General features: G+C 37.9%; 1 non-coding gene across 1 annotated transcript; it reads left to right on the top strand.

Annotated features, from left to right (window-relative positions):
• Positions 1–11,089: 11,089 nt before the first annotated feature.
• Positions 11,090–11,161, top strand: TRNAS-AGA (transfer RNA serine (anticodon AGA)). The gene has a single exon. It is a non-coding gene; the product is annotated as a tRNA-Ser (tRNA).
• Positions 11,162–11,652: the final 491 nt, after the last annotated feature.

Consider the following 11,652-nt stretch of genomic DNA (forward strand, 5'->3'; position numbering starts at 1 on the left):
TGGATGTGAAAGTTGAACTATAAAGAAAGCTGAGTGCTGAAGAATTGATACTTTTAAACTGTGGTGTTGGAGAAGACTCTTGAGAGTTCCTTGGACTGCAAGGAGATCCAACCAGTCCATCCTAAAGGAAATCAGTCCTGAATATTCATTGGAAGGACTGATGCTTAAGCTGAAACTCCAATACTTTGGCCACCTGATGTGAAAAACTGACTCATTTGAAAAGACCCTGATGCTGGGAAAGATTGAAGGCGGGAGGAGAAGGGGATGACAGAGAATGAGATGGTTGAATCACATCACCGAGTGGACAGGAGTCTGAGTAAACTCCGGAAACTGGTGTGGACAGGGAGCCCTGGCATGCTGCAGTCCATGGGGTTGCAAAGAGTCAGACATGACTGAATGAATGAACTGAATGGATGGTGAAAATTCAAAATTTGCTAGACATCTATAAGCATGATCCAAAACTCCTCAAAACAGCAAAATTGACCAGAGAAACTAGATAGAGCAATCAGAACACATAAGAATAGGAAAGGAAGTATCGAGTTAAGATATGTAGAGGGACTAATGAAAAATTAGGGTTATAAAAGGTGATTAAAGATTTAAAAATTCATCAGCAAATATTTAACCCTAGATAGATAGAACCCCACATGAATAGGAAATTCTGTAAGATGGTCCAAAGCTAACTAGGAAACATAGAAAATCAATAAACTCCAGATTCTGGGTAAATACTACTAAAGATACAACTAAGCAGAATAGAACCGGAGGAAGAGGCAAATTGGCTTCAGTATGAAATAGGGAGTTCTAGGTCTTAAACCAGAAAGATTCCAGAAATCTCCCAGAAAGAACTGTTTCCAGAAGGAGAGGGCCTTACACTGAAAGGAAACTTCTAGAACAGCCCCTGAATAAACAGAATTTCTGAGGCAGTGAAAGCAGTGAAGAGAGAAAATCTTGATGGGTGCCACCAAGCATCTGGTAAAGTAAATCCCTCATCATGTAAGTCAAGGGCTCTCAGGAGATGTGGGAAACATAGAATTGGAGGCAGGTGCCTCGTTACATCATATTGGGTTCTGAGGGTCGATGTGACACCCAGAAAGACAGGCCATATTTTTAATACATGACTCAGGCTACAGAGAAGGAAAGACTTGAATTATGAAACTTGAGTCCTTTTCCAATTCAAACCCAACCTAAAATAATCTCGTATCACTAGTTCAGGAAAATCCATATGCTTCAAAATGCATAACATAAAATAATTTGGTCCAGTTCCATACAAGCAGAAGACGAAAATGAGTAACTAAATTTTTCAACAACTGAGGAAAAGTCATCAAAAAAAATTTTTTTGAAGCTGATGAAAATTTTAACATAACACTCCCAAATGAACATTTTGAAAAACACTCCTTAGGAAGCAATAGCAGTTATTAAAGAACATAAAACAGAAATGGGGGGATTCATAGGAGAAAGAACCAGAAAATAGAAGGATGTGCAGAATGTAAGAAAGAAACCGAAAGAAGGGCAATTTAAAAAATGAGACAAAGTTTTAAGAGCCACGGTAGAAAGAAGATATACATAAGGATCAGTAACAGAGTATTTCGTTAAAAGTTAAAGGTGAATAAAATAAAAGTAATACTGAAAAAGAGAAGAAAAATTTGCAGAGAAACTGACATAGATGAGAATAATGTAATACTGTAAGAATGGTGAGTCAATCACTTTTAACACCAGTACAAAAGTTAAAAGACCCAAATATTAAGAATAACTATGACCACAAAAATTGGTTAATAGATCCATGATATAAAAAAGTAAATTCTAACATTAAAAACATAAAGTATGCTGCTGATGCTAAGTCACTTCAGTCGTGTCCAACTCTGTGCGACCCCATAGACAGCAACCCACCAGGCTCCCCCGTCCCTGGGATTCTCCAGGCAAGAACACTGGAGTAGGTTGCCATTTCCTTCTCCAATGCATGAAAGTGAAAAGTGAAAGTGAAGACACTCAGTCGTATCCGACTCTTAGCTAGCGACCCCATGGACTGCAGCCTACCAGGCTCCTGCATCCATGGGATTTTCCAGGCAAGAGTACTGGAGTGGGGTGCCTTTGCCTTCTCCGAACATAAAGTATAGAGAAGAGTAAATGTGTAGACTTGAAAACTAACAAAAAGCTCACCTTTATTCTACATATCAGATGACATTAGTGCATATATCTTTCACAAACTTCTCTTTATACTTCTTTTTTTATTAGATGAAATATTTTTTTAATTGGAGGTTAATTACTTTACAATATTGTATTGGTTTTGCCATACATCACATGAAAAGATGCTCAACATCACTCACTATCAGAGAAATGCAAATCTTTATACTTCTTAACCTTCAATTCTGTTGCCTTATAAGGGGAAGATGTGGTATTTCATTTTTTTAATTTTAAAATATAAGTTATTAGCTGAAAAAAAGGCTAATCATTGACTAAAAACTGATTTTGCTATTAGAGAATGTGTAGAAATTTTGTATAAAACTGAAATTCTAAGTTTAGACTATTATATTGATAAAAAGTTTTATGAAAGCCTCATGGTAGCCACACTGAAAAACCTATCGTAGATACAAAAAAGGTAAGGGGAAAAAATCAAATCATCAAATCACAAGAAAGGATAACAATAACAATAAAGGAATGAGAAACGAACTACAACACATGCAGAAAACAAAAAGTTTCCTTCTATCAATCTTCCATTGTTTTCAGCAAATAGATTTTTCACCTCCTTGGCTAAGTTTTTTCTAGGTTGTGTGTTTTGTTTTTTTTTTTCAGGATTGACTTCCATCAAACTAGTCAATCCTAAAGGAAATCATTGCTGAATACTCATTGGAAGAACTGATGCTGAAGCTGAAGCTCCAGTACTTTGGCCACCTGATGCAAAGAACTGACTCACTGGAAAAGACTCTGGTGCTGGGAAAGATTGAAGGCAAGAGAAGAAAGGGATGACAGAGGATGAGATGGTTGGATAGCATTACCAACTTGACGGACATGAGTTTGAGCAAGCTCTGGGAGTTGGTGACAGACAGGGAAGCATGTCGTGCTGCAGTTCATGGGGCTGCAAATAGTAGGACACAACTGAGTGGCTGAACTGAACTGAACTAATTTTATTTTTTGATGCCATTTTAAAAGGGAGTTTTTTAAGCTTTCTCTTTTTGATATTTCAATACTAGCGTATAAAATGCAACAGATTTCTGTATATTGTTCTTGTATCCTACAATCTTGCTGAATTCATTTTATAGTTCTAATAGTTTTGGGGTAGAGATTTTAGAGTTCTCTATATAATGTATCATATAGTATCATAAATAGCTGGCTTAAAACTCATCATTTAAAAAACTAAGATCATGGTGTCCAGTTCCATTACTTCATGGCATAAAGATAGGAAAACAATGGAAACAGTGACAGATTTTATTTTCTTGGGTTCCAAAATCACTGCAGGCAGTGATTGCAGTCATGAAATTAAAAGATGCTTGCTCCTTGGAAGAAAAGCTATGACAAACCCTAGACAGAATTTTATTTCATTTTATTTTATTTTAACAGAATGTTTTTTATTTTTATTATATTTTTGATATACATTTATTTATTTTAACTGGATGCTAATTACTTTACAATATTGTATTGGTTTTGCCATACATCAACATGAATCTGCCACAGGTATACATGTGTTCCCCATCCTGACCTCCCCTCCCTCCTCCCTCCCTGTACCATCCCTCTGGGTCATCCCAGTGCACCAGCCACAAGCATCCTGTATCCTGCATCGAACCTGGACTGGCGATTCATTTCATATATGATATTATACATGTTTCAACGCCATTCTCCCAAATCATCCCACCCTCTCCCTCTCCCACAGAGTCCAAAAGACTGTTCTATACATCTGTGTCTCTTTTGCTGTCTTGCATACAGGGTTATCGTTACCATCTTTCTAAATTCCATATATATGTGTTAGTATACTGTATTGGTGTTTTTCTTTCTGGCTTACTTCACTCTGTATAATAGGCTCCAGTTTCATCCACCTCATTAGAACTGATTCAAATGTATTCTTTTTAATAGCTGAGTAATACTCCATTGTGTATACGTACCACAGCTTTCTTATCCATTCATCTGCTGATGGACATCTAGGTTGTTTCCATGTCCTGGCTATGATAAACAGTGCTGCGATGAACACTGGGGTACATGTGTCTCTTTCAGTTCTGGTTTCCTCAGTGTGTATGCCCAGAAGTGGGATTGCTGGGTCATAAGGCAGTTCTATTTCCAGTTTTGTTTTTTTTTTCCAGTTTTTTAAGGAATCTCCACACTGTTCTCCATTGTGGCTGTACTAGTTTGCATTCCCACCAACAGTGTAAGAGGGTTCCCTTTTCTCCACACCCTCTCCAGCATTTATTGCTTGTAGACTTTTGGATAGCAGCCATTCTGACTGGCGTGAAATGGTACCTCATTGTGGTTTTGATTTGCATTTCTCTGATAATGAGTGATATTGAGCAGCTTTTCATGTGTTTGTTAGCTATCTGTATGTCTTCTTTGGAGAAATGTCTGTTTAGTTCTTTGGTCCATTTTTTGATGGGGTCGTTTATTTTTCTGGAATGAGCTGCAGGAGTTGTTTGTATATTTTTGAGATTAGTTCTTTATCAGTTGCTTCATTTGCTATTATTTTCTCCCATTCTGAAGGCCGTCTTTTCACCTTGCTTATAGTTTCCTTTGTTGTGCAGAAGCTTTTAAATTTAATTAGGTCCCATTTGTTTATTTTTGCTTTTATTTCCAGAATTCTGGGAGGTGGATCATAGAGGATCCTGCTGTGATTTATGTCAGAGAGTGTTTTGCCTATGTTCTCCTCTAGGAGTTTTATAGTTTCTGGTCTTACATTTAGATCTTTAAACCATTTTGAGTTTATTTTTGTGTATGGCGTTAGAAAGTGTTCTAGTTTCATTCTTTTACAAGTGGTTGACCAGTTTTCCCAGCACCACTTGTTAAAGAGATTGTCTTTTCTCCATTGTATATTCTTGCCTCCTTTGTCAAATATAAGGTGGCCATAGGCGCATGGATTTATCTCTGGGCTTTCTATTTTACATGTTAGCATTTGTCTTACATATTGTGGTGCTCCTCTGTTGGGTGCATATATATTTACAATTGTTATATCTTCTTCTTGGATTGATTCTTTGATCATTATGTAGTGTCCTTCTTTGTCTCTTTTCACAGCCTTTGTTTTAAAGTCTATTTTATCTGATATGAGTATTGCTACTCCTGCTTTCTTTTGATCTCTATTTGTATGGAATATCTTTTTCCAGCCCTTCACTTTCAGTCTGTATATGTCCCCTGTTTTGAGGTGGGTCTCTTGTAGACAATGTATATAGGGGTCTTGTTTTTGTATCCATTCTGCCAGTCTTTTTCTTTTGGCTGGGGCATTCAACCAATTTACATTTAAGGTAATTATTGATAAGTATGATCCCATTGCCATTTACTTTATTGTTTTAGGTTCGAGTTTATACACCCTTTTTGTGTTTCCTGTCTAGTCTAGACAGCATTTTAAAAAGCAGAAACATCACTTCACTTACAAAAATCCTATTTTTCCAGTAGTCATGTATGGATGTGAGAGTTGGACTATAAAGAAAGCTGAGTGCTAAGGAATTGATGCTTTTGAACTGTGGTACTGGAGAAGACTTTTGAGAGTCTCTTAGACTGGAAGGAAATCAAACCAGTCAATCCTAAAGGAAATCAACCCTGAATACTTATTGGAAGGACTAATGCTGAAGCTGAAGCTCCAATACTTTGACCACCTGAAGTGAAGAGCCGACTCACTGGAAAAGACCCTGATTTGGGGAAAGATTGAAGGCAGGAGGAGAAGGGACAACAGAGCACAGAGGTGATAGATGGCATCACCAATTCAATGGACAGGAGTTTGAACAAACTCAGGGAGATGGTGAAGGCCAGGACAACATGCTGCAGTCCATAGGTCACAAAGATTCTGACACTACAGAACAACTGAACAGCAACATATGTTATCTACAAATACCACAGTTTTACCTCTTCTCTTCCAATCTGGATGCTTTGTATTCTGTTCATTGTCTGATTGCTGTGGTGAGTTCTTCCAATATTATGTTGAATACAATTGGTAAGACTGGGCATCCTTGTCTTTTTCCTGAATTTAGCAAAAAGGCTTTCAACTTTTCACTATTGACTATTACATTGTGGGTCTGTTGTAAATCGCTTTCATTATGTTGAGATATGTTTCCTTTACACCCACTTGGGTGAGAGTTTTTATTATGAATGAAGGTTGAATTTTACCAAATGCTTTTTCTGCAACTACTGAGATAATCAGGGTTTTTTATCCTTTATTCTGTTAATATGGTGTATCACAGTGGTTGCTTTGCACATGTTGAACCACCCTTGTAACCCTGGGATGAATCCAACTTGGTCATGCTGTATGATCCTATGGTGTATTGTTGCATTCAGCTTGCTAATATTTTGTTGAGGATTTTTGCACCTATATTCATCAAGGATAATGGCCTGTAATTTTATTTTCTTGTACTGTCTTTGCCAAATCTTAGTAATATGGGGATGGGGCTTCACAGAAAAAAATTGGGAATGTTTCTTTCTTTTTAATCTTTTGAAATAGTTTGAGCAAAATAGGTATAGGTTCTTCAAACCAGATTCACTAGCACATTAAAAACAAAACATGACCCACTGTTACATGACCCTCAAATATCCACAGTGGGATATATTCCTGGGATGCAAGGATGGCTCAAAATACACAAAATAATAAATGTGATACATTAACATAATTAAAAATAAAAACCAAATAATCACCTCTATAGATGCAGAAAGGTATTTGACAGAATTCAACTTCCTTTCATGATAAAACTCTCAAATTAGGTAGAGAAGGAAGTTACCTCACACAGTAAATGTTATCATATTTTTATCTTTCTTGAAATAATAAATGATAGCATACCAAAAATGTAGCTTTTCTCTTCCATTGTCAATATTAAAATTGCTACACAGAAATTCACCAATTTTTATGTTGTTATTTTTTAAATGCACACTGATATGACAGCTGTCACAGTACAATCTTACAAAATTGTTTCAAGTGAAGTTAAAGACAGCTAAGCACTACTAGAGCTATCTTATGAAAAAAAAACAAACAAACTTTTGGCCAACCCAATAGAATAAGGGGGAAAAAAAAAAAAAACACCGCCAAACTTCTACCATCTTTTAATGGTTAACTATGGGCAGGTATAACCAGTTAGGATTTCTAGGAACACCATACACAGAGTAAGTCTGTCCCTCTTCCCCTAGATCTTTACCTAGGACACAGGATAAAATGCTAAATCCTATAGGAAAGGCAGAGCTGAGAAAGATCTAGTTTGAGATGCACAGGAGCTTTTCCTGCAAGGCAGCAGGCTGTTAATAAGGGTAGGAGAACTAAATAAAATCCTTGGAAGGTATTCCAAAGGATGAAAAAGAGATAGAAGAGAGAAATCCCCAGGAACTGAAAGTGTAGGGTGAAAATTAAGAGAAAAGACGATATCCATTGTTCAGAGAGTTGATAGATAGGTAGGTATGTTAGTAAGTAGGCAGGTAGATGGAAATATGAATGAGAAATAATAGATGGTAATGATATGTACTCTGCATATAAGTTAAATAAGCAGGGTGGCAATATACAACCTTGGCGTACTCCTTTTCCAATTTGGAACCAGTCTGTTGTTCCATGCCCAGTTCTAACTGTTACTTTCTGACCTGCATATAGGTTTCTCAAGAGGCAGGTCAGGTGGCCTGGTATTCCCATCTCTTTCAGAATTTTCCACGGTTTCCTGTGATCCACACAGTCAAAGGCTTTGGCATAGTCAACAAAGCAGAAATAGATGTTTTTCTGGAACTCTCTTGCTTTTTCGAATGTTGGCAATTTGATCTCTGCCTTTTCTAAAACCAGCTTGAACATCTGGAAGTTCACGGTTCACATATCACAGAAGCCTGGCTTGGAGAATTTTGAGCATTACTTTACTAGCATGTGAGATGAGTGCAATCGTGAAATAGTTTGAGCATTCTTTGACATTGCCTTTCATTGGGATTGGAATGAAAATTGACCTTTTCCAGTCCTGTGGCCACTGCTGAGTTTTCCAAATTTGCTGGCATATTGAGTGCGGCACTTTCACAGCATCATCTTTCAGGATTTGAAATAGCTCAACTAGAATTCCATCACCTCCACTAGCTTTGTTCATTGTGATGCTTTATAAGGCCCACTTGACTTCACATTCCAGGATGTCTGGCTCTAGGTGAGTGATCGCACCATCATGATTATCTGGGTCGTGAGGCTCTTTTTTGTACAGTTCTTCTGTGTATTCTTGCCACCTCTTCTTACATCATGAGAATGTACATCTTGAGAATGAGAGGGTACATCATGAGAAATGGTGGGCTGGAAGAAGCACAAACTGGAATCACGATTGCCAGGAGAAATAGCAATAACCTCAGATATGCAGATGACACCACCCTTATGGCAGAAAGTGAAGAGGAACTAAAAAGCCTCTTGATGAAAGTGAAAGAGGAGAGTGAAAAAGTTGGCTTAAAGGTCAACATTCAGAAAACGAAGATCATGGCATCTGGTCCCATCACTTCATGGGAAATAGATGGGGAAACAGTGGAAACAGTGTCAGACTTTATTTTGGGGGGCTCCAAAATCACTGCAGATTGTGATTGCAGCCATGAAATTAAAAGATGCTTACTCCTTAAAAGGAAAAGTTATGACCAACCTGCTGCTGCTGCTGCTGCTGCTGTTAAGTCACTTCAGTCGTGTCTGACTCTGTGTGACCCTACAGACGGCAGCCCACCAGGCTCCCCCATCCCTGGGATTCTCCAAGCAAGAACACTGGAGTGGGTTGCCATTTCCTTCTCCAATGCATGACCAACCTAGATAGCACATTAAAAAGCAGAGATATTACTTTGCCAACAAAGGTCCGTTTAGTCAAGGCTATGGTTTTTCCAGTGGTCATGTATGGATGTGAGAGTTGGACTGTGAGGAAAGCTGAACACTGAAGAACTGATGCTTTTGAACTGTGGTGTTGGAGAAGACTCTTGAGAGTCCCTTGGACTGCAAGGAGATCCAACCAGTCCATTCTGAAGGAGATCAGTCCTAGGTGTTCATTGGAAGGACTGATGCTAAAGCTGAAACTCCAGCACTTTGGCCACCTCATGCAAAGTGTTGACTCATTGGAAAAGACTCTGATGCTGGGAGGGATTGGGGGCAGGAGGAGAAGGGGACGACAGAGGATGAGATGGCTGGATGGCATCACTGACTCGATGGACGTGAGTCTGAGTGAACTCCGGAAGTTGGTGATGGACAGGGAGGCCTGGCTTGCTGGATTCATGGGGTCGTAAAGAGTCGGACACGACTGAGCGACTGAACTGAACTGAACTGAATGATATGTAAATAGAAGAAAGATGATGGAAGGTTGGATTTTCTTTCTCCTTTTCAATTTGAGTCATACTACTTTCTGCTTTAAAAAAAAATACACTATGAATGGTTTCCTTCGTGAAGACCTCTTAGAATTTTTCAGAGATCAAGACATCTACATTATCATTGTTATGAGATCCAACTGAAATCAAGAACAAAGGTCTCCTTCTAAATGTGTGTGAATTGCCTTCATTTACAACTTCCAGAAAAAAACCTGCCATGGCATTACTAAGAGTAAAATCCATTCTTTTGTTCACTAAAATTAAACCATTGCATTAGTGCAGACCAAGACAAACACAAAATATCACAATAATGCTGTGGGGGATATACGCTTCATTAAAGATAATCCACTACAATATGACAAAACATAAGGTAGCTATTCTTTCTGCAGCAACACAGATGAAGACTTTATTTTAAACCCATAGCAGATTGAATTTTTGCATGATGTTTTCTTTAAACTGCCTTGCTTAATCTAGAAATACATTAAAACACTCATTCACCAGCTGTGCCAGTTTCAGCTGTGGCAAATTGATGATGAGCTTTCTCCTGACAATATTTTCTCCCCACAAATTTTTAAAATGGACTGAAATGACATTGAAAGCCAGGAATGGGAAATAAACCTTCATTATTAACTATTTTAAAGCTGTTTTATCATTAAATCATTTGGATAACATTAGCTAAAACTATGAATATTGAAAAACATTAAATGGGGGTGAACTTTTTGTGTTTTATTCTTCAAGATAAAATTCAAAACATATCATCCCAAAACCAAGTAAACAGGCAAAATAAGTCAGCATCACCTACACGAAACTCTATCACAAAATTGGGGGTTTCTGTAACAGTCTTAGCACTTGGTAGTAATTTAAGGCAACCTTGGTTATTAATGATGCAGATTTTTTTAAATCTTCTCTACTATTTGATTTACCAGTGTATTTTAGTCCAATTTAAATAATTTTCATATTTAAAGTTAATTAATTTGACTAAAAGAAAATGCATGTAAATGAAAAAGGGTCTAAGCAAGAGTTAGCAAACTGGAACACATGGACAATGGTCTATTTTTGTAAATAAAGTTTTATCAGAACACAGCCATTCCCATTTGTTCCCAACAGACTTCTCATAGTGGTGAAGTTGAGTAGTTGCTACAGAGACCTAAGAGCCTTCAAAGCTAAAATATTTACTATCTAGTCTTTTTAAGAAAAAGTCCAGCTCCTGGTTTAAATGCAAAGTATCAGCCATCTCTCACCTTCATTCCATAAAGTTTTTTGGTATGTTCTTCCAGGAGGAGAGGGGCTTCCCTGGTTCAGATGCTAAAGAATCTACCTACAATGCAGGAGACCCGGCATCAATCCCTGGGTTGGAAAGATCCCCTGGAAAAGGAAATGGCTACCCACTCCAGTATTCTTGCCTGAAGAATTCCATGGACAGAGGAGCCTGGTGGGCTACAGTCCATGGGATTGCAAAGAGTTGGACACAACTGAGGGACTAATTCTTTCTTTCCTCCATGAAAAGAGAAAAAAATTTAAAACAACTAAACATATGGTCTCCAGATTAAATCAACTGCATTAAAATTAAGGAAAAATAAAAAATAAATCACCTCTACATTTGGCATTTCACTGTCCCTTTACCTGACCATAGGCTTCCCTGGTGGCTCAGAGGTTAAAGCATCTGCCTAGAATGCAGGAGACCCAGGTTCAATCCCTGGGTCGGGATGATCCCCTGGAGAAGGGAATGGCAACCCACTCCAATACTCTTGCCTGGAGAATCCCATGGAGGGAGGAGTCTGGTAGGCTACAGTCCAGGGGGTCGCAAAGAGTTGGCCACGACTGAGAGACTTCACTTTCACTTTCACTTTACCTGACCCAGATACTATATAGAAGTTCTCATCTCAGCCCTATAGTGCACTGTACTGCTCATGCCTGATTGTCATTTTGATTAAAATATACACCCTTTTCACTGATAGTATCTCATACCTATCCTTTTTTTCATTCTAATTATTTTGTACTTCCTGAAATTTGCAGTCATCAGTAGCAAATAAATTAAAAGTTAATTAGTTTGACCCCTTCAAAGGCTGGGAGGTAGGTCAAATTACTCAACATCTAACACTTTTGGATTTAAAACTTTATAAAATCATTTATGGTCAAAATCTATTACTTTATAGAATTCTACAAGCCCCTATGTATAGGAGTCATAACTGGTCTTGG

This window comes from Ovis canadensis, chromosome 4 (assembly GCF_042477335.2).
Source record: "Ovis canadensis isolate MfBH-ARS-UI-01 breed Bighorn chromosome 4, ARS-UI_OviCan_v2, whole genome shotgun sequence".
Taxonomy (NCBI): domain Eukaryota; kingdom Metazoa; phylum Chordata; class Mammalia; order Artiodactyla; family Bovidae; genus Ovis; species Ovis canadensis.